Genomic DNA, 22,550 nt, shown 5'->3' on the forward strand with positions numbered 1-22,550 from the left:
TCTTGATGCCACAGTGCTAAATAATTACCGGCCCATCTCAAACCTACTACTACTACTCAGTTGTCCATTATTTTATTTTTTTTATCTTTTATTATCAAAAACATCTTACAAGTATTTACATATATTTACATAATTGTACAGACAAACATCACACACAAGTGCAAGGGAATGGGATACACAAGGGCAGGGGGAGAAGAGACAAAAAATTACAGAAAATCAAACACACCATCATTCTCCAAACTTTCTTCAGTGATGGGGGTTGATGCCGTGGTTGGGGGAGGTGATGCCGGGGTCAGAAGATGATGTCCAGGTTTCCAGAGGGTATAAGGTGGATCAGGGTGTTGTGGGGGACGAGGTGGGTGATGAACCGGTGCTCTGCTGCCATGTGGAGGTGTCGGAGGTGTGCGGCCAAGAGTCCTTTGAAGATGGGCCAAGGTTCTGCTGTTTTATTGTCACGGAGATGGATGTTCCTGTTGAGATATAATGTATACCGGGCTATGGAGAGGGTTACAGTTGTCCATTCAGGCGTGCAAATTGTTTACAATGACAGAAAATGCGCTGCTGTTACAAATTGGAATAAGAGATGGAAAAGTATCCCTGCACACACAGATTAACTGCACTCTTTTCACTTTTTGATTCTCAGTTTGTTGGCAAGGAATGACTGACGTAGACCCATTTTGGATGAAAACCGTGTTTTGCGTTTGTGGAAATGAGCATCACGCAAGGACGTATGGGCTCTGTGGCGCAATGGATAGCGCATTGGACTTCTAGGCATTAGTTGCAAGGGCTTTCAAAGGTTGTGGGTTGAGTCCCACTGGAGTCGCTAATGGCGAGAGAACATTTTTGTTTTTTACAATGGAACGTCTGCGCGCTTTACTATCTGATAAAAAGCACTGCTGAACGAGGTTTATTGCCAAGTGTGCTTGAAAAAGTAAGCAAATACATCGGCATTATGTCAAATAACATCATCTTGCAATTTTTCCTCAATATCCAGATTAACTGCAGTATATTGAGTGCGCAATAAATTGGCGAGAGTCGATTGATTGAAAGACTTCCAGTTTTTTTTTATAGCTACATTGGTACAGGGGATTTAGCTCAAAGGTAGAAAGATTGATGCCCTCGCTCTCCATTAAACTCAGTTGATTGGACAGGGGCTGAACTTTCGAATGTTGCTGGCTCGCTTTAAAAAAAAAAAGATGTTGCGGCTTGTCGAGTCGCAAATATTTTATTGCCTAGGCTGGATGTCTCTGTGGCGCAATTGGCCAGCGCGCTCGGCTGCTAACCGGGAGGTTGGTGGTTTGAGCCCACCCAGGGACGAGAAGCTATTTTGGAAGAGCTATCGCAGCCAAAATCCACGGGGTAACATTGTTTGCTGAATATCTACCTGAAACAGGTTGGAGTAACACTTTAGAGGCGCTGTGGCTTAGTTGGTCAAAGTGCCTGTCTAGTAAATCCCAGCAGTGCTTTCATGATAGCCTTTCAAGCAAATCAGTTGTTTACATGTACAGAAAAACATATCACCCGAAAGAGCTATTTTGCAATTAGAGATTGAACAGTATCCCTGAATAAACAGAGTAAATGCACTCTTTTCACTCCTTGTTTCTCAGTTTGATGGTAAGGAATGATTGATGTAGACCGTTTTTGGATGACTGTTTTCTTTTGTGAAAAAGGGGAATCAGACAAAAGTTGCAAAGGCATTCAAAGGCTGTGAGTTCGAGACCCACCAGAGTCACTGTTGTAACCCCTGTTATCTACATTGGTAAATAGGAAAGCCTGCTTGTGTTATTAACTGATGAAAGGAACTGCTAAACTTGGTTCAATTACCACAGAATCCCAGTGTGCTATAGGCTGGCCACTGCTTGGTAGGAGTTTCCCGTACGTGAGTGACTGTTCCTTCCTTCCTTCACGCCCCGCTCAACCTCGTCTTCTTCTAAAGAGCTTGGCGCTGTCCTCAGAAGCTTTGGTCTTACTCCGCACCTGAGTGGCCCCACCAAGGGCAAAGGGCACACTCTGGACCTGCTAATGACAAAGCGGGTTAACATTTCAAATTACAGTGTGGTAAATGTTACTTTGTCTGATGGTTTCTGTATTTCTCCAGGTGCAATGAGTTTGCAGTCTTCTTTGCAAGACTCAGTTCAGAACATTAAAAATACCATTATTTGCAGATAACAAGCACGCAGCCAGCTAGACAACTGGAGTTAACCCATTTTGCATTTTTGGCTGACAAAACTGTCCAAGAGATCACCACAAGTCTGAGTTCCACTACATGCTGCCTTTATGCATTGTCTACCAGATTTTTAAAGTCTACGGTGAGCAGTCTGTTGGCTCCAATCACTCAAAAAGTCAACATGTCGCTTGGATCTGGAATATTCCCAAGAGCCTTAAAACTGCGGTCATTAAGCCTCTCTTAAAGAAGAGCAGTCTTGATGCCACAGTGCTAAATAATTACCGGCCCATCTCAAACCTACTACTACTACTCAGTTGTCCATTATTTTATTTTTTTTATCTTTTATTATCAAAAACATCTTACAAGTATTTACATATATTTACATAATTGTACAGACAAACATCACACACAAGTGCAAGGGAATGGGATACACAAGGGCAGGGGGAGAAGAGACAAAAAATTACAGAAAATCAAACACACAATCGTTCTTCAAACTTTCTTCAGTGATGGGGGGTGATGCCGTGGATGGGGGGGTGATGCCGGGGTCAGAAGATGATGTCCAGGTTTCCAGAGGGTATAAGGTGGATCAGGGTGTTGTGGGGGATGAGGTGGGTGATGAACCGGTGCTCTGCTGCCATGTGGAGGTGTCGGAGGTGTGCGGCCAAGAGTCCTTTGAAGATGGGCCAAGGTTCTGCTGTTTTATTGTCACGGAGATGGATGTTCCTGTTGAGATATAATGTATACCGGGCTATGGAGAGGGTTACAGTTGTCCATTCAGGCGTGCAAATTATTTACAATGACAGAAAATGCGCTGCTGTTACAAATTGGAATAAGAGATGGAAAAGTATCCCTGCACACACAGATTAACTGCACTCTTTTCACTTTTTGATTCTCAGTTTGTTGGCAAGGAATGACTGACGTAGACCCATTTTGGATGAAAACCGTGTTTTGCGTTTGTGGAAATGAGCATCACGCAAGGATGTATGGGCTCTGTGGCGCAATGGATAGCGCATTGGACTTCTAGGCATTAGTTACAAGGGCTTTCAAAGGTTGTGGGTTGAGTCCCACTAGAGTCGCTAATGGTGAGAGAACATTTTTGTTTTTTATAATGGAACGTCTGCGCGCTTTACTATCTGATAAAAGGCACTGCTGAACGAGGTTTATTGCCAAGTGTGCTTGAAAAAGTAAGCAAATACATCGGCATTATGTCAAATAACATTATCTTGCAATTTTTCCTCAATATCCAGATTAACTGCAGTATATTGAGTGCGCAATAAATTGGCGAGAGTCGATTGATTGAAAGACTTCCAGTTTTTTTTATAGCTACATTGGTACAGGGGATTTAGCTCAAAGGTAGAAAGATTGATGCCCTCGCTCTCCATTAAACACAGTTGATTGGACAGGGGCTGAACTTTCGAATGTTGCTGGCTCGCTTTAAAAAAAAAAAGATGTTGCGGCTTGTCAAGTCGCAAATATTTTTTCGACTGGGCTGGATGTCTCTGTGGCGCAATTGGCCAGCGCGCTCGGCTGTTAACCGGGAGGTTGGTGGTTCGAGCCCACTCAGGGACGACAAGCTATTTTGGAAGAGCTATCGCAGGCAAAATCCACGAGGTAACATTGTTTGCTGAATATCTACCTGAAACAGGTTGGAGTAACATTTTAGAGGCGCTGTGGCTTAGTTGGTCAAAGTGCCTGTCTAGTAAATCCCAGCAGTGCCTTCATGATAGCCTTTCAAGCAAATCAGTTGTTTACATGTACAGAAAAACATATCACCTGAAAGAGCTATTTTGCAATTATAGATTGAACAGTATCCCTGAATAAACAGAGTAAATGCACTCTTTTCACTCCTTGTTTCTCAGTTTGATGGTAAGGAATGATTGATGTAGACCGTTTTCGGATGACTGTTTTGCTTTTGTGAAAAAGGGGAATCAGACAAAAGTTGCAAAGGCATTCAAAGGCTGTGAGTTCGAGACCCACCAGAGTCACTGTTGTAACCCCTGTTATCTACATTGGTAAATAGGAAAGCCTGCTTGTGTTATTAACTGATGAAAGGAACTGCTAAACTTGGTTCAATTACCACAGAATCCCAGTGTGCTATATGCTGGCCACTGCTTGGTAGGAGTTTCCCGTACGTGAGTGACTGTTCCTTCCTTCCTTCACGCCCCGCTCAACCTCGTCTTCTTCTAAAGAGCTTGGCGCTGTCCTCAGAAGCTTTGGTCTTACTCAGCACCTGAGTGGCCCCACCAAGGGCAAAGGGCACACTCTGGACCTGCTAATGACAAAGCGGGTTAACATTTCAAATTACAGTGTGGTAAATGTTACTTTGTCTGATGGTTTCTGTATTTCTCCAGGTGCAATGAGTTTGCAGTCTTCTTTGCAAGACTCAGTTCAGAACATTAAAAATACCATTATTTGCAGATAACAAGCACGCAGCCAGCTAGACAACTGGAGTTAACCCATTTTGCATTTTTGGCTGACAAAACTGTCCAAGAGATCACCACAAGTCTGAGTTCCACTACATGCTGCCTTTGTGCATTGTCTACCAGATTTTTAAAGTCTACGGTGAGCAGTCTGTTGGCTCCAATCACTCAAAAAGTCAACATGTCGCTTGGATCTGGAATATTCCCAAGAGCCTTAAAACTGCGGTCATTAAGCCTCTCTTAAAGAAGAGCAGTCTTGATGCCACAGTGCTAAATAATTACCGGCCCATCTCAAACCTACTACTACTACTCAGTTGTCCATTATTTTATTTTTTTTATCTTTTATTATCAAAAACATCTTACAAGTATTTACATATATTTACATAATTGTACAGACAAACATCACACACAAGTGCAAGGGAATGGGATACACAAGGGCAGGGGGAGAAGAGACAAAAAATTACAGAAAATCAAACACACAATCATTCTTCAAACTTTCTTCAGTGATGGGGGGTGATGCCGTGGATGGGGGGGTGATGCCGGGGTCAGAAGATGATGTCCAGGTTTCCAGAGGGTATAAGGTGGATCAGGGTGTTGTGGGGGATGAGGTGGGTGATGAACCGGTGCTCTGCTGCCATGTGGAGGTGTCGGAGGTGTGCGGCCAAGAGTCCTTTGAAGATGGGCCAAGGTTCTGCTGTTTTATTGTCACGGAGATGGATGTTCCTGTTGAGATATAATGTATACCGGGCTATGGAGAGGGTTACAGTTGTCCATTCAGGCGTGCAAATTATTTACAATGACAGAAAATGCGCTGCTGTTACAAATTGGAATAAGAGATGGAAAAGTATCCCTGCACACACAGATTAACTGCACTCTTTTCACTTTTTGATTCTCAGTTTGTTGGCAAGGAATGACTGACGTAGACCCATTTTGGATGAAAACCGTGTTTTGCGTTTGTGGAAATGAGCATCACGCAAGGATGTATGGGCTCTGTGGCGCAATGGATAGCACATTGGACTTCTAGGCATTAGTTACAAGGGCTTTCAAAGGTTGTGGGTTGAGTCCCACTAGAGTCGCTAATGGTGAGAGAACATTTTTGTTTTTTATAATGGAACGTCTGCGCGCTTTACTATCTGATAAAAGGCACTGCTGAACGAGGTTTATTGCCAAGTGTGCTTGAAAAAGTAAGCAAATACATTGGCATTATGTCAAATAACATTATCTTGCAATTTTTCCTCAATATCCAGATTAACTGCAGTATATTGAGTGCGCAATAAATTGGCGAGAGTCGATTGATTGAAAGACTTCCAGTTTTTTTTATAGCTACATTGGTACAGGGGATTTAGCTCAAAGGTAGAAAGATTGATGCCCTCGCTCTCCATTAAACACAGTTGATTGGACAGGGGCTGAACTTTCGAATGTTGCTGGCTCGCTTTAAAAAAAAAAAGATGTTGCGGCTTGTCAAGTCGCAAATATTTTTTCGACTGGGCTGGATGTCTCTGTGGCGCAATTGGCCAGCGCGCTCGGCTGTTAACCGGGAGGTTGGTGGTTCGAGCCCACCCAGGGACGACAAGCTATTTTGGAAGAGCTATCGCAGGCAAAATCCACGAGGTAACATTGTTTGCTGAATATCTACCTGAAATAGGTTGGAGTAACATTTTAGAGGCGCTGTGGCTTAGTTGGTCAAAGTGCCTGTCTAGTAAATCCCAGCAGTGCCTTCATGATAGCCTTTCAAGCAAATCAGTTGTTTACATGTACAGAAAAACATATCACCTGAAAGAGCTATTTTGCAATTATAGATTGAACAGTATCCCTGAATAAACAGAGTAAATGCACTCTTTTCACTCCTTGTTTCTCAGTTTGATGGTAAGGAATGATTGATGTAGACCGTTTTCGGATGACTGTTTTGCTTTTGTGAAAAAGGGGAATCAGACAAAAGTTGCAAAGGCATTCAAAGGCTGTGAGTTCGAGACCCACCAGAGTCACTGTTGTAACCCCTGTTATCTACATTGGTAAATAGGAAAGCCTGCTTGTGTTATTAACTGATGAAAGGAACTGCTAAACTTGGTTCAATTACCACAGAATCCCAGTGTGCTATAGGCTGGCCACTGCTTGGTAGGAGTTTCCCGTACGTGAGTGACTGTTCCTTCCTTCCTTCACGCCCCGCTCAACCTCGTCTTCTTCTAAAGAGCTTGGCGCTGTCCTCAGAAGCTTTGGTCTTACTCCGCACCTGAGTGGCCCCACCAAGGGCAAAGGGCACACTCTGGACCTGCTAATGACAAAGCGGGTTAACATTTCAAATTACAGTGTGGTAAATGTTACTTTGTCTGATGGTTTCTGTATTTCTCCAGGTGCAATGAGTTTGCAGTCTTCTTTGCAAGACTCAGTTCAGAACATTAAAAATACCATTATTTGCAGATAACAAGCACGCAGCCAGCTAGACAACTGGAGTTAACCCATTTTGCATTTTTGGCTGACAAAACTGTCCAAGAGATCACCACAAGTCTGAGTTCCACTACATGCTGCCTTTATGCATTGTCTACCAGATTTTTAAAGTCTACGGTGAGCAGTCTGTTGGCTCCAATCACTCAAAAAGTCAACATGTCGCTTGGATCTGGAATATTCCCAAGAGCCTTAAAACTGCGGTCATTAAGCCTCTCTTAAAGAAGAGCAGTCTTGATGCCACAGTGCTAAATAATTACCGGCCCATCTCAAACCTACTACTACTACTCAGTTGTCCATTATTTTATTTTTTTTATCTTTTATTATCAAAAACATCTTACAAGTATTTACATATATTTACATAATTGTACAGACAAACATCACACACAAGTGCAAGGGAATGGGATACACAAGGGCAGGGGGAGAAGAGACAAAAAATTACAGAAAATCAAACACACAATCGTTCTTCAAACTTTCTTCAGTGATGGGGGGTGATGCCGTGGATGGGGGGGTGATGCCGGGGTCAGAAGATGATGTCCAGGTTTCCAGAGGGTATAAGGTGGATCAGGGTGTTGTGGGGGATGAGGTGGGTGATGAACCGGTGCTCTGCTGCCATGTGGAGGTGTCGGAGGTGTGCGGCCAAGAGTCCTTTGAAGATGGGCCAAGGTTCTGCTGTTTTATTGTCACGGAGATGGATGTTCCTGTTGAGATATAATGTATACCGGGCTATGGAGAGGGTTACAGTTGTCCATTCAGGCGTGCAAATTATTTACAATGACAGAAAATGCGCTGCTGTTACAAATTGGAATAAGAGATGGAAAAGTATCCCTGCACACACAGATTAACTGCACTCTTTTCACTTTTTGATTCTCAGTTTGTTGGCAAGGAATGACTGACGTAGACCCATTTTGGATGAAAACCGTGTTTTGCGTTTGTGGAAATGAGCATCACGCAAGGATGTATGGGCTCTGTGGCGCAATGGATAGCGCATTGGACTTCTAGGCATTAGTTGCAAGGGCTTTCAAAGGTTGTGGGTTGAGTCCCACTAGAGTCGCTAATGGTGAGAGAACATTTTTGTTTTTTACAATGGAACGTCTGCGCGCTTTACTATCTGATAAAAGGCACTGCTGAACGAGGTTTATTGCCAAGTGTGCTTGAAAAAGTAAGCAAATACATCGGCATTATGTCAAATAACATTATCTTGCAATTTTTCCTCAATATCCAGATTAACTGCAGTATATTGAGTGCGCAATAAATTGGCGAGAGTCGATTGATTGAAAGACTTCCAGTTTTTTTTATAGCTACATTGGTACAGGGGATTTAGCTCAAAGGTAGAAAGATTGATGCCCTCGCTCTCCATTAAACACAGTTGATTGGACAGGGGCTGAACTTTCGAATGTTGCTGGCTCGCTTTAAAAAAAAAAAGATGTTGCGGCTTGTCAAGTCGCAAATATTTTTTCGACTGGGCTGGATGTCTCTGTGGCGCAATTGGCCAGCGCGCTCGGCTGTTAACCGGGAGGTTGGTGGTTCGAGCCCACACAGGGACGACAAGCTATTTTGGAAGAGCTATCGCAGGCAAAATCCACGAGGTAACATTGTTTGCTGAATATCTACCTGAAACAGGTTGGAGTAACATTTTAGAGGCGCTGTGGCTTAGTTGGTCAAAGTGCCTGTCTAGTAAATCCCAGCAGTGCCTTCATGATAGCCTTTCAAGCAAATCAGTTGTTTACATGTACAGAAAAACATATCACCTGAAAGAGCTATTTTGCAATTATAGATTGAACAGTATCCCTGAATAAACAGAGTAAATGCACTCTTTTCACTCCTTGTTTCTCAGTTTGATGGTAAGGAATGATTGATGTAGACCGTTTTCGGATGACTGTTTTCTTTTGTGAAAAAGGGGAATCAGACAAAAGTTGCAAAGGCATTCAAAGGCTGTGAGTTCGAGACCCACCAGAGTCACTGTTGTAACCCCTGTTATCTACATTGGTAAATAGGAAAGCCTGCTTGTGTTATTAACTGATGAAAGGAACTGCTAAACTTGGTTCAATTACCACAGAATCCCAGTGTGCTATAGGCTGGCCACTGCTTGGTAGGAGTTTCCCGTACGTGAGTGACTGTTCCTTCCTTCCTTCACGCCCCGCTCAACCTCGTCTTCTTCTAAAGAGCTTGGCGCTGTCCTCAGAAGCTTTGGTCTTACTCCGCACCTGAGTGGCCCCACCAAGGGCAAAGGGCACACTCTGGACCTGCTAATGACAAAGCGGGTTAACATTTCAAATTACAGTGTGGTAAATGTTACTTTGTCTGATGGTTTCTGTATTTCTCCAGGTGCAATGAGTTTGCAGTCTTCTTTGCAAGACTCAGTTCAGAACATTAAAAATACCATTATTTGCAGATAACAAGCACGCAGCCAGCTAGACAACTGGAGTTAACCCATTTTGCATTTTTGGCTGACAAAACTGTCCAAGAGATCACCACAAGTCTGAGTTCCACTACATGCTGCCTTTATGCATTGTCTACCAGATTTTTAAAGTCTACGGTGAGCAGTCTGTTGGCTCCAATCACTCAAAAAGTCAACATGTCGCTTGGATCTGGAATATTCCCAAGAGCCTTAAAACTGCGGTCATTAAGCCTCTCTTAAAGAAGAGCAGTCTTGATGCCACAGTGCTAAATAATTACCGGCCCATCTCAAACCTACTACTACTACTCAGTTGTCCATTATTTTATTTTTTTTATCTTTTATTATCAAAAACATCTTACAAGTATTTACATATATTTACATAATTGTACAGACAAACATCACACACAAGTGCAAGGGAATGGGATACACAAGGGCAGGGGGAGAAGAGACAAAAAATTACAGAAAATCAAACACACAATCATTCTTCAAACTTTCTTCAGTGATGGGGGGTGATGCCGTGGATGGGGGGGGTGATGCCGGGGTCAGAAGATGATGTCCAGGTTTCCAGAGGGTATAAGGTGGATCAGGGTGTTGTGGGGGATGAGGTGGGTGATGAACCGGTGCTCTGCTGCCATGTGGAGGTGTCGGAGGTGTGCGGCCAAGAGTCCTTTGAAGATGGGCCAAGGTTCTGCTGTTTTATTGTCACGGAGATGGATGTTCCTGTTGAGATATAATGTATACCGGGCTATGGAGAGGGTTACAGTTGTCCATTCAGGCGTGCAAATTATTTACAATGACAGAAAATGCGCTGCTGTTACAAATTGGAATAAGAGATGGAAAAGTATCCCTGCACACACAGATTAACTGCACTCTTTTCACTTTTTGATTCTCAGTTTGTTGGCAAGGAATGACTGACGTAGACCCATTTTGGATGAAAACCGTGTTTTGCGTTTGTGGAAATGAGCATCACGCAAGGATGTATGGGCTCTGTGGCGCAATGGATAGCGCATTGGACTTCTAAGCATTAGTTGCAAGGGCTTTCAAAGGTTGTGGGTTGAGTCCCACTAGAGTCGCTAATGGTGAGAGAACATTTTTGTTTTTTACAATGGAACGTCTGCGCGCTTTACTATCTGATAAAAGGCACTGCTGAACGAGGTTTATTGCCAAGTGTGCTTGAAAAAGTAAGCAAATACATCGGCATTATGTCAAATAACATTATCTTGCAATTTTTCCTCAATATCCAGATTAACTGCAGTATATTGAGTGCGCAATAAATTGGCGAGAGTCGATTGATTGAAAGACTTCCAGTTTTTTTTATAGCTACATTGGTACAGGGGATTTAGCTCAAAGGTAGAAAGATTGATGCCCTCGCTCTCCATTAAACACAGTTGATTGGACAGGGGCTGAACTTTCGAATGTTGCTGGCTCGCTTTAAAAAAAAAAAGATGTTGCGGCTTGTCAAGTCGCAAATATTTTTTCAACTGGGCTGGATGTCTCTGTGGCGCAATTGGCCAGCGCGCTCGGCTGTTAACCGGCAGGTTGGTGGTTCGAGCCCACCCAGGGACGACAAGCTATTTTGGAAGAGCTATCGCAGGCAAAATCCACGAGGTAACATTGTTTGCTGAATATCTACCTGAAACAGGTTGGAGTAACATTTTAGAGGCGCTGTGGCTTAGTTGGTCAAAGTGCCTGTCTAGTAAATCCCAGCAGTGCCTTCATGATAGCCTTTCAAGCAAATCAGTTGTTTACATGTACAGAAAAACATATCACCTGAAAGAGCTATTTTGCAATTATAGATTGAACAGTATCCCTGAATAAACAGAGTAAATGCACTCTTTTCACTCCTTGTTTCTCAGTTTGATGGTAAGGAATGATTGATGTAGACCGTTTTCGGATGACTGTTTTCTTTTGTGAAAAAGGGGAACCAGACAAAAGTTGCAAAGGCATTCAAAGGCTGTGAGTTCGAGACCCACCAGAGTCACTGTTGTAACCCCTGTTATCTACATTGGTAAATAGGAAAGCCTGCTTGTGTTATTAACTGATGAAAGGAACTGCTAAACTTGGTTCAATTACCACAGAATCCCAGTGTGCTATAGGCTGGCCACTGCTTGGTAGGAGTTTCCCGTACGTGAGTGACTGTTCCTTCCTTCCTTCACGCCCCGCTCAACCTCGTCTTCTTCTAAAGAGCTTGGCGCTGTCCTCAGAAGCTTTGGTCTTACTCCGCACCTGAGTGGCCCCACCAAGGGCAAAGGGCACACTCTGGACCTGCTAATGACAAAGCGGGTTAACATTTCAAATTACAGTGTGGTAAATGTTACTTTGTCTGATGGTTTCTGTATTTCTCCAGGTGCAATGAGTTTGCAGTCTTCTTTGCAAGACTCAGTTCAGAACATTAAAAATACCATTATTTGCAGATAACAAGCACGCAGCCAGCTAGACAACTGGAGTTAACCCATTTTGCATTTTTGGCTGACAAAACTGTCCAAGAGATCACCACAAGTCTGAGTTCCACTACATGCTGCCTTTATGCATTGTCTACCAGATTTTTAAAGTCTACGGTGAGCAGTCTGTTGGCTCCAATCACTCAAAAAGTCAACATGTCGCTTGGATCTGGAATATTCCCAAGAGCCTTAAAACTGCGGTCATTAAGCCTCTCTTAAAGAAGAGCAGTCTTGATGCCACAGTGCTAAATAATTACCGGCCCATCTCAAACCTACTACTACTACTCAGTTGTCCATTATTTTATTTTTTTTTATCTTTTATTATCAAAAACATCTTACAAGTATTTACATATATTTACATAATTGTACAGACAAACATCACACACAAGTGCAAGGGAATGGGATACACAAGGGCAGGGGGAGAAGAGACAAAAAATTACAGAAAATCAAACACACAATCATTCTTCAAACTTTCTTCAGTGATGGGGGGTGATGCCGTGGATGGGGGGGTGATGCCGGGGTCAGAAGATGATGTCCAGGTTTCCAGAGGGTATAAGGTGGATCAGGGTGTTGTGGGGGATGAGGTGGGTGATGAACCGGTGCTCTGCTGCCATGTGGAGGTGTCGGAGGTGTGCGGCCAAGAGTCCTTTGAAGATGGGCCAAGGTTCTGCTGTTTTATTGTCACGGAGATGGATGTTCCTGTTGAGATATAATGTATACCGGGCTATGGAGAGGGTTACAGTTGTCCATTCAGGCGTGCAAATTGTTTACAATGACAGAAAATGCGCTGCTGTTACAAATTGGAATAAGAGATGGAAAAGTATCCCTGCACACACAGATTAACTGCACTCTTTTCACTTTTTGATTCTCAGTTTGTTGGCAAGGAATGACTGACGTAGACCCATTTTGGATGAAAACCGTGTTTTGCGTTTGTGGAAATGAGCATCACGCAAGGATGTATGGGCTCTGTGGCGCAATGGATAGCGCATTGGACTTCTAGGCATTAGTTGCAAGGGCTTTCAAAGGTTGTGGGTTGAGTCCCACTAGAGTCGCTAATGGTGAGAGAACATTTTTGTTTTTTACAATGGAACGTCTGCGCGCTTTACTATCTGATAAAAGGCACTGCTGAACGAGGTTTATTGCCAAGTGTGCTTGAAAAAGTAAGCAAATACATCGGCATTATGTCAAATAACATTATCTTGCAATTTTTCCTCAATATCCAGATTAACTGCAGTATATTGAGTGCGCAATAAATTGGCGAGAGTCGATTGATTGAAAGACTTCCAGTTTTTTTTATAGCTACATTGGTACAGGGGATTTAGCTCAAAGGTAGAAAGATTGATGCCCTCGCTCTCCATTAAACACAGTTGATTGGACAGGGGCTGAACTTTCGAATGTTGCTGGCTCGCTTTAAAAAAAAAAAGATGTTGCGGCTTGTCAAGTCGCAAATATTTTTTCGACTGGGCTGGATGTCTCTGTGGCGCAATTGGCCAGCGCGCTCGGCTGTTAACCGGGAGGTTGGTGGTTTGAGCCCACCCAGGGACGAGAAGCTATTTTGGAAGAGCTATCGCAGCCAAAATCCACGGGGTAACATTGTTTGCTGAATATCTACCTGAAACAGGTTGGAGTAACACTTTAGAGGCGCTGTGGCTTAGTTGGTCAAAGTGCCTGTCTAGCAAATCCCAGCAGTGCTTTCATGATAGCCTTTCAAGCAAATCAGTTGTTTACATGTACAGAAAAACATATCACCCGAAAGAGCTATTTTGCAATTAGAGATTGAACAGTATCCCTGAATAAACAGAGTAAATGCACTCTTTTCACTCCTTGTTTCTCAGTTTGATGGTAAGGAATGATTGATGTAGACCGTTTTCGGATGACTGTTTTCTTTTGTGAAAAAGGGGAATCAGACAAAAGTTGCAAAGGCATTCAAAGGCTGTGAGTTCGAGACCCACCAGAGTCACTGTTGTAACCCCTGTTATCTACATTGGTAAATAGGAAAGCCTGCTTGTGTTATTAACTGATGAAAGGAACTGCTAAACTTGGTTCAATTACCACAGAATCCCAGTGTGCTATAGGCTGGCCACTGCTTGGTAGGAGTTTCCCGTACGTGAGTGACTGTTCCTTCCTTCCTTCACGCCCCGCTCAACCTCGTCTTCTTCTAAAGAGCTTGGCGCTGTCCTCAGAAGCTTTGGTCTTACTCCGCACCTGAGTGGCCCCACCAAGGGCAAAGGGCACACTCTGGACCTGCTAATGACAAAGCGGGTTAACATTTCAAATTACAGTGTGGTAAATGTTACTTTGTCTGATGGTTTCTGTATTTCTCCAGGTGCAATGAGTTTGCAGTCTTCTTTGCAAGACTCAGTTCAGAACATTAAAAATACCATTATTTGCAGATAACAAGCACGCAGCCAGCTAGACAACTGGAGTTAACCCATTTTGCATTTTTGGCTGACAAAACTGTCCAAGAGATCACCACAAGTCTGAGTTCCACTACATGCTGCCTTTATGCATTGTCTACCAGATTTTTAAAGTCTACGGTGAGCAGTCTGTTGGCTCCAATCACTCAAAAAGTCAACATGTCGCTTGGATCTGGAATATTCCCAAGAGCCTTAAAACTGCGGTCATTAAGCCTCTCTTAAAGAAGAGCAGTCTTGATGCCACAGTGCTAAATAATTACCGGCCCATCTCAAACCTACTACTACTACTCAGTTGTCCATTATTTTATTTTTTTTATCTTTTATTATCAAAAACATCTTACAAGTATTTACATATATTTACATAATTGTACAGACAAACATCACACACAAGTGCAAGGGAATGGGATACACAAGGGCAGGGGGAGAAGAGACAAAAAATTACAGAAAATCAAACACACAATCATTCTTCAAACTTTCTTCAGTGATGGGGGGTGATGCCGTGGATGGGGGGGTGATGCCGGGGTCAGAAGATGATGTCCAGGTTTCCAGAGGGTATAAGGTGGATCAGGGTGTTGTGGGGGATGAGGTGGGTGATGAACCGGTGCTCTGCTGCCATGTGGAGGTGTCGGAGGTGTGCGGCCAAGAGTCCTTTGAAGATGGGCCAAGGTTCTGCTGTTTTATTGTCACGGAGATGGATGTTCCTGTTGAGATATAATGTATACCGGGCTATGGAGAGGGTTACAGTTGTCCATTCAGGCGTGCAAATTATTTACAATGACAGAAAATGCGCTGCTGTTACAAATTGGAATAAGAGATGGAAAAGTATCCCTGCACACACAGATTAACTGCACTCTTTTCACTTTTTGATTCTCAGTTTGTTGGCAAGGAATGACTGACGTAGACCCATTTTGGATGAAAACCGTGTTTTGCGTTTGTGGAAATGAGCATCACGCAAGGATGTATGGGCTCTGTGGCGCAATGGATAGCGCATTGGACTTCTAGGCATTAGTTGCAAGGGCTTTCAAAGGTTGTGGGTTGAGTCCCACTAGAGTCGCTAATGGTGAGAGAACATTTTTGTTTTTTACAATGGAACGTCTGCGCGCTTTACTATCTGATAAAAGGCACTGCTGAACGAGGTTTATTGCCAAGTGTGCTTGAAAAAGTAAGCAAATACATCGGCATTATGTCAAATAACATTATCTTGCAATTTTTCCTCAATATCCAGATTAACTGCAGTATATTGAGTGCGCAATAAATTGGCGAGAGTCGATTGATTGAAAGACTTCCAGTTTTTTTTATAGCTACATTGGTACAGGGGATTTAGCTCAAAGGTAGAAAGATTGATGCCCTCGCTCTCCATTAAACACAGTTGATTGGACAGGGGCTGAACTTTCGAATGTTGCTGGCTCGCTTTAAAAAAAAAAAGATGTTGCGGATTGTCAAGTCGCAAATATTTTTTCGACTGGGCTGGATGTCTCTGTGGCGCAATTGGCCAGCGCGCTCGGCTGTTAACCGGGAGGTTGGTGGTTTGAGCCCACCCAGGGACGAGAAGCTATTTTGGAAGAGCTATCGCAGCCAAAATCCACGGGGTAACATTGTTTGCTGAATATCTACCTGAAACAGGTTGGAGTAACACTTTAGAGGCGCTGTGGCTTAGTTGGTCAAAGTGCCTGTCTAGCAAATCCCAGCAGTGCTTTCATGATAGCCTTTCAAGCAAATCAGTTGTTTACATGTACAGAAAAACATATCACCCGAAAGATCTATTTTGCAATTAGAGATTGAACAGTATCCCTGAATAAACAGAGTAAATGCACTCTTTTCACTCCTTGTTTCTCAGTTTGATGGTAAGGAATGATTGATGTAGACCGTTTTCGGATGACTGTTTTCTTTTGTGAAAAAGGGGAATCAGACAAAAGTTGCAAAGGCATTCAAAGGCTGTGAGTTCGAGACCCACCAGAGTCACTGTTGTAACCCCTGTTATCTACATTGGTAAATAGGAAAGCCTGCTTGTGTTATTAACTGATGAAAGGAACTGCTAAACTTGGTTCAATTACCACAGAATCCCAGTGTGCTATAGGCTGGCCACTGCTTGGTAGGAGTTTCCCGTACGTGAGTGACTGTTCCTTCCTTCCTTCACGCCCCGCTCAACCTCGTCTTCTTCTAAAGAGCTTGGCGCTGTCCTCAGAAGCTTTGGTCTTACTCCGCACCTGAGTGGCCCCACCAAGGGCAAAGGGCACACTCTGGACCTGCTAATGACAAAGCGGGTTAACATTTCAAATTACAGTGTGGTAAATGTTACTTTGTCTGATGGTTTCTGTATTTCTCCAGGTGCAATGAGTTTGCAGTCTTCTTTGCAAGACTCAGTTCAGAACATTAAAAATACCATTATTTGCAGATAACAAGCACGCAGCCAGCTAGACAACTGGAGTTAACCCATTTTGCATTTTTGGCTGACAAAACTGTCCAAGAGATCACCACAAGTCTGAGTTCCACTACATGCTGCCTTTATGCATTGTCTACCAGATTTTTAAAGTCTACGGTGAGCAGTCTGTTGGCTCCAATCACTCAAAAAGTCAACATGTCGCTTGGATCTGGAATATTCCCAAGAGCCTTAAAACTGCGGTCATTAAGCCTCTCTTAAAGAAGAGCAGTCTTGATGCCACAGTGCTAAATAATTACCGGCCCATCTCAAACCTACTACTACTACTCAGTTGTCCATTATTTTATTTTTTTTATCTTTTATTATCAAAAACATCTTACAAGTATTTACATATATTTACATAATTGTACAGACAAACATCACACACAAGTGCAAGGGAATGGGATACACAAGGGCAGGGGGAGAAGAGACAAAAAATTACAGAAAATCAAACACACAATCATTCTTCAAACTTTCTTCAGTGATGGGGGGTGATGCCGTGGATGGGGGGGTGATGCCGGGGTCAGAAGATGATGTCCAGGTTTCCAGAGGGTATAAGGTGGATCAGGGTGTTGTGGGGGATGAGGTGGGTGATGAACCGGTGCTCTGCTGCCATGTGGAGGTGTCGGAGGTGTGCGGCCAAGAGTCCTTTGAAGATGGGCCAAGGTTCTGCTGTTTTATTGTCACGGAGATGGATGTTCCTGTTGAGATATAATGTATACCGGGCTATGGAGAGGGTTACAGTTGTCTATTCAGGCGTGCAAATTATTTACAATGACAGAAAATGCGCTGCTGTTACAAATTGGAATAAGAGATGGAAAAGTATCCCTGCACACACAGATTAACTGCACTCTTTTCACTTTTTGATTCTCAGTTTGTTGGCAAGGAATGACTGACGTAGACCCATTTTGGATGAAAACCGTGTTTTGCGTTTGTGGAAATGAGCATCACGCAAGGATGTATGGGCTCTGTGGCGCAATGGATAGCGCATTGGGCTTCTAGGCATTAGTTGCAGGCGCTTTCAAAGGTTGTGGGTTGAGTCCCACTAGAGTCGCTAATGGTGAGAGAACATTTTTGTTTTTTACAATGGAACGTCTGCGCGCTTTACTATCTGATAAAAGGCACTGCTGAACGAGGTTTATTGCCAAGTGTGCTTGAAAAAGTAAGCAAATACATCGGCATTATGTCAAATAACATTATCTTGCAATTTTTCCTCAATATCCAGATTAACTGCAGTATATTGAGTGCGCAATAAATTGGCGAGAGTCGATTGATTGAAAGACTTCCAGTTTTTTTTATAGCTACATTGGTACAGGGGATTTAGCTCAAAGGTAGAAAGATTGATGCCCTCGCTCTCCATTAAACACAGTTGATTGGACAGGGGCTGAACTTTCGAATGTTGCTGGCTCGCTTTAAAAAAAAAAAGATGTTGCGGCTTGTCGAGTCGCAAATATTTTTTCGACTGGGCTGGATGTCTCTGTGGCGCAATTGGCCAGCGCGCTCGGCTGTTAACCGGGAGGTTGGTGGTTCGAGCCCACCCAGGGACGACAAGCTATTTTGGAAGAGCTATCGCAGGCAAAATCCACGAGGTAACATTGTTTGCTGAATATCTACCTGAAACAGGTTGGAGTAACATTTTAGAGGCGCTGTGGCTTAGTTGGTCAAAGTGCCTGTCTAGTAAATCCCAGCAGTGCCTTCATGATAGCCTTTCAAGCAAATCAGTTGTTTACATGTACAGAAAAACATATCACCTGAAAGAGCTATTTTGCAATTATAGATTGAACAGTATCCCTGAATAAACAGAGTAAATGCACTCTTTTCACTCCTTGTTTCTCAGTTTGATGGTAAGGAATGATTGATGTAGACCGTTTTCGGATGACTGTTTTGCTTTTGTGAAAAAGGGGAATCAGACAAAAGTTGCAAAGGCATTCAAAGGCTGTGAGTTCGAGACCCACCAGAGTCACTGTTGTAACCCCTGTTATCTACATTGGTAAATAGGAAAGCCTGCTTGTGTTATTAACTGATGAAAGGAACTGCTAAACTTGGTTCAATTACCACAGAATCCCAGTGTGCTATATGCTGGCCACTGCTTGGTAGGAGTTTCCCGTACGTGAGTGACTGTTCCTTCCTTCCTTCACGCCCCGCTCAACCTCGTCTTCTTCTAAAGAGCTTGGCGCTGTCCTCAGAAGCTTTGGTCTTACTCAGCACCTGAGTGGCCCCACCAAGGGCAAAGGGCACACTCTGGACCTGCTAATGACAAAGCGGGTTAACATTTCAAATTACAGTGTGGTAAATGTTACTTTGTCTGATGGTTTCTGTATTTCTCCAGGTGCAATGAGTTTGCAGTCTTCTTTGCAAGACTCAGTTCAGAACATTAAAAATACCATTATTTGCAGATAACAAGCACGCAGCCAGCTAGACAACTGGAGTTAACCCATTTTGCATTTTTGGCTGACAAAACTGTCCAAGAGATCACCACAAGTCTGAGTTCCACTACATGCTGCCTTTATGCATTGCCTACTAGATTTTTAAAGTCTACGGTGAGCAGTCTGTTGGCTCCACTCACTCAAAAAGTCAACATGTTGCTTGGATCTGGAATATTCCCAAGAGCCTTAAAACTGCGGTCATTAAGCCTCTCTTAAAGAAGAGCAGTCTTGATGCCACAGTGCTAAATAATTACCGGCCCATTTCAAACCTACTACTACTACTCAGTTGTCCATTATTTTAATTTTTTTTTTATCTTTTATTATCAAAAACATCTTACAAGTATTTACATATATTTACATAATTGTACAGACAAACATCACACACAAGTGCAAGGGAATGGGATACACAAGGGCAGGGGGAGAAGAGACAAAAAATTACAGAAAATCAAACACACCATCATTCTCCAAACTTTCTTCAGTGATGGGGGTTGATGCCGTGGTTGGGGGAGGTGATGCCGGGGTCAGAAGATGATGTCCAGGTTTCCAGAGGGTATAAGGTGGATCAGGGTGTTGTGGGGGACGAGGTGGGTGATGAACCGGTGCTCTGCTGCCATGTGGAGGTGTCGGAGGTGTGCGGCCAAGAGTCCTTTGAAGATGGGCCAAGGTTCTGCTGTTTTATTGTCACGGAGATGGATGTTCCTGTTGAGATATAATGTATACCGGGCTATGGAGAGGGTTACAGTTGTCCATTCAGGCGTGCAAATTGTTTACAATGACAGAAAATGCGCTGCTGTTACAAATTGGAATAAGAGATGGAAAAGTATCCCTGCACACACAGATTAACTGCACTCTTTTCACTTTTTGATTCTCAGTTTGTTGGCAAGGAATGACTGACGTAGACCCATTTTGGATGAAAACCGTGTTTTGCGTTTGTGGAAATGAGCATCACGCAAGGACGTATGGGCTCTGTGGCGCAATGGATAGCGCATTGGACTTCTAGGCATTAGTTGCAAGGGCTTTCAAAGGTTGTGGGTTGAGTCCCACTGGAGTCGCTAATGGCGAGAGAACATTTTTGTTTTTTACAATGGAACGTCTGCGCGCTTTACTATCTGATAAAAAGCACTGCTGAACGAGGTTTATTGCCAAGTGTGCTTGAAAAAGTAAGCAAATACATCGGCATTATGTCAAATAACATCATCTTGCAATTTTTCCTCAATATCCAGATTAACTGCAGTATATTGAGTGCGCAATAAATTGGCGAGAGTCGATTGATTGAAAGACTTCCAGTTTTTTTTTATAGCTACATTGGTACAGGGAATTTAGCTCAAAGGTAGAAAGATTGATGCCCTCGCTCTCCATTAAACTCAGTTGATTGGACAGGGGCTGAACTTTCGAATGTTGCTGGCTCGCTTTAAAAAAAAAAAGATGTTGCGGCTTGTCGAGTCGCAAATATTTTATTGCCTAGGTTGGATGTCTCTGTGGCGCAATTGGCCAGCGCGCTCGGCTGTTAACCGGGAGGTTGGTGGTTTGAGCCCACCCAGGGACGAGAAGCTATTTTGGAAGAGCTATCGCAGCCAAAATCCACGGGGTAACATTGTTTGCTGAATATCTACCTGAAACAGGTTGGAGTAACACTTTAGAGGCGCTGTGGCTTAGTTGGTCAAAGTGCCTGTCTAGTAAATCCCAGCAGTGCTTTCATGATAGCCTTTCAAGCAAATCAGTTGTTTACATGTACAGAAAAACATATCACCCGAAAGAGCTATTTTGCAATTAGAGATTGAACAGTATCCCTGAATAAACAGAGTAAATGCACTCTTTTCACTCCTTGTTTCTCAGTTTGATGGTAAGGAATGATTGATGTAGACCGTTTTCGGATGACTGTTTTCTTTTGTGAAAAAGGGGAATCAGACAAAAGTTGCAAAGGCATTCAAAGGCTGTGAGTTCGAGACCCACCAGAGTCACTGTTGTAACCCCTGTTATCTACATTGGTAAATAGGAAAGCCTGCTTGTGTTATTAACTGATGAAAGGAACTGCTAAACTTGGTTCAATTACCACAGAATCCCAGTGTGCTATAGGCTGGCCACTGCTTGGTAGGAGTTTCCCGTACGTGAGTGACTGTTCCTTCCTTCCTTCACGCCCCGCTCAACCTCGTCTTCTTCTAAAGAGCTTGGCGCTGTCCTCAGAAGCTTTGGTCTTACTCCGCACCTGAGTGGCCCCACCAAGGGCAAAGGGCACACTCTGGACCTGCTAATGACAAAGCGGGTTAACATTTCAAATTACAGTGTGGTAAATGTTACTTTGTCTGATGGTTTCTGTATTTCTCCAGGTGCAATGAGTTTGCAGTCTTCTTTGCAAGACTCAGTTCAGAACATTAAAAATACCATTATTTGCAGATAACAAGCACGCAGCCAGCTAGACAACTGGAGTTAACCCATTTTGCATTTTTGGCTGACAAAACTGTCCAAGAGATCACCACAAGTCTGAGTTCCACTACATGCTGCCTTTATGCATTGTCTACCAGATTTTTAAAGTCTACGGTGAGCAGTCTGTTGGCTCCAATCACTCAAAAAGTCAACATGTCGCTTGGATCTGGAATATTCCCAAGAGCCTTAAAACTGCGGTCATTAAGCCTCTCTTAAAGAAGAGCAGTCTTGATGCCACAGTGCTAAATAATTACCGGCCCATCTCAAACCTACTACTACTACTCAGTTGTCCATTATTTTATTTTTTTTATCTTTTATTATCAAAAACATCTTACAAGTATTTACATATATTTACATAATTGTACAGACAAACATCACACACAAGTGCAAGGGAATGGGATACACAAGGGCAGGGGGAGAAGAGACAAAAAATTACAGAAAATCAAACACACAATCATTCTTCAAACTTTCTTCAGTGATGGGGGGTGATGCCGTGGATGGGGGTTGATGCCGGGGTCAGAAGATGATGTCCAGGTTTCCAGAGGGTATAAGGTGGATCAGGGTGTTGTGGGGGATGAGGTGGGTGATGAACCGGTGCTCTGCTGCCATGTGGAGGTGTCGGAGGTGTGCGGCCAAGAGTCCTTTGAAGATGGGCCAAGGTTCTGCTGTTTTATTGTCACGGAGATGGATGTTCCTGTTGAGATATAATGTATACCGGGCTATGGAGAGGGTTACAGTTGTCCATTCAGGCGTGCAAATTATTTACAATGACAGAAAATGCGCTGCTGTTACAAATTGGAATAAGAGATGGAAAAGTATCCCTGCACACACAGATTAACTGCACTCTTTTCACTTTTTGATTCTCAGTTTGTTGGCAAGGAATGACTGACGTAGACCCATTTTGGATGAAAACCGTGTTTTGCGTTTGTGGAAATGAGCATCACGCAAGGATGTATGGGCTCTGTGGCGCAATGGATAGCGCATTGGACTTCT

General features: G+C 43.2%; 3 non-coding genes across 3 annotated transcripts; all 3 read left to right on the forward strand.

The window, feature by feature from the left end:
- Nucleotides 1-1,243: 1,243 nt before the first annotated feature.
- Nucleotides 1,244-1,317, forward strand: trnas-gcu (transfer RNA serine (anticodon GCU)). Its single transcript has one exon. It is a non-coding gene; the product is annotated as a tRNA-Ser (tRNA).
- A 4,765-nt stretch (nt 1,318-6,082) lies between these two features.
- trnan-guu (transfer RNA asparagine (anticodon GUU)) lies at nt 6,083-6,156 on the forward strand. The gene has a single exon. It is a non-coding gene; the product is annotated as a tRNA-Asn (tRNA).
- Nucleotides 6,157-18,180: 12,024 nt separating this feature from the next.
- Nucleotides 18,181-18,254, forward strand: trnan-guu (transfer RNA asparagine (anticodon GUU)). The gene has a single exon. It is a non-coding gene; the product is annotated as a tRNA-Asn (tRNA).
- Nucleotides 18,255-22,550: the final 4,296 nt, after the last annotated feature.

This window comes from Eucyclogobius newberryi, unplaced genomic scaffold (assembly GCF_026437365.1).
Source record: "Eucyclogobius newberryi isolate DKJ021-1_F unplaced genomic scaffold, fEucNew1.0.hap1 SCAF_41, whole genome shotgun sequence".
In the NCBI taxonomy this organism is placed as follows: domain Eukaryota; kingdom Metazoa; phylum Chordata; class Actinopteri; order Gobiiformes; family Gobiidae; genus Eucyclogobius; species Eucyclogobius newberryi.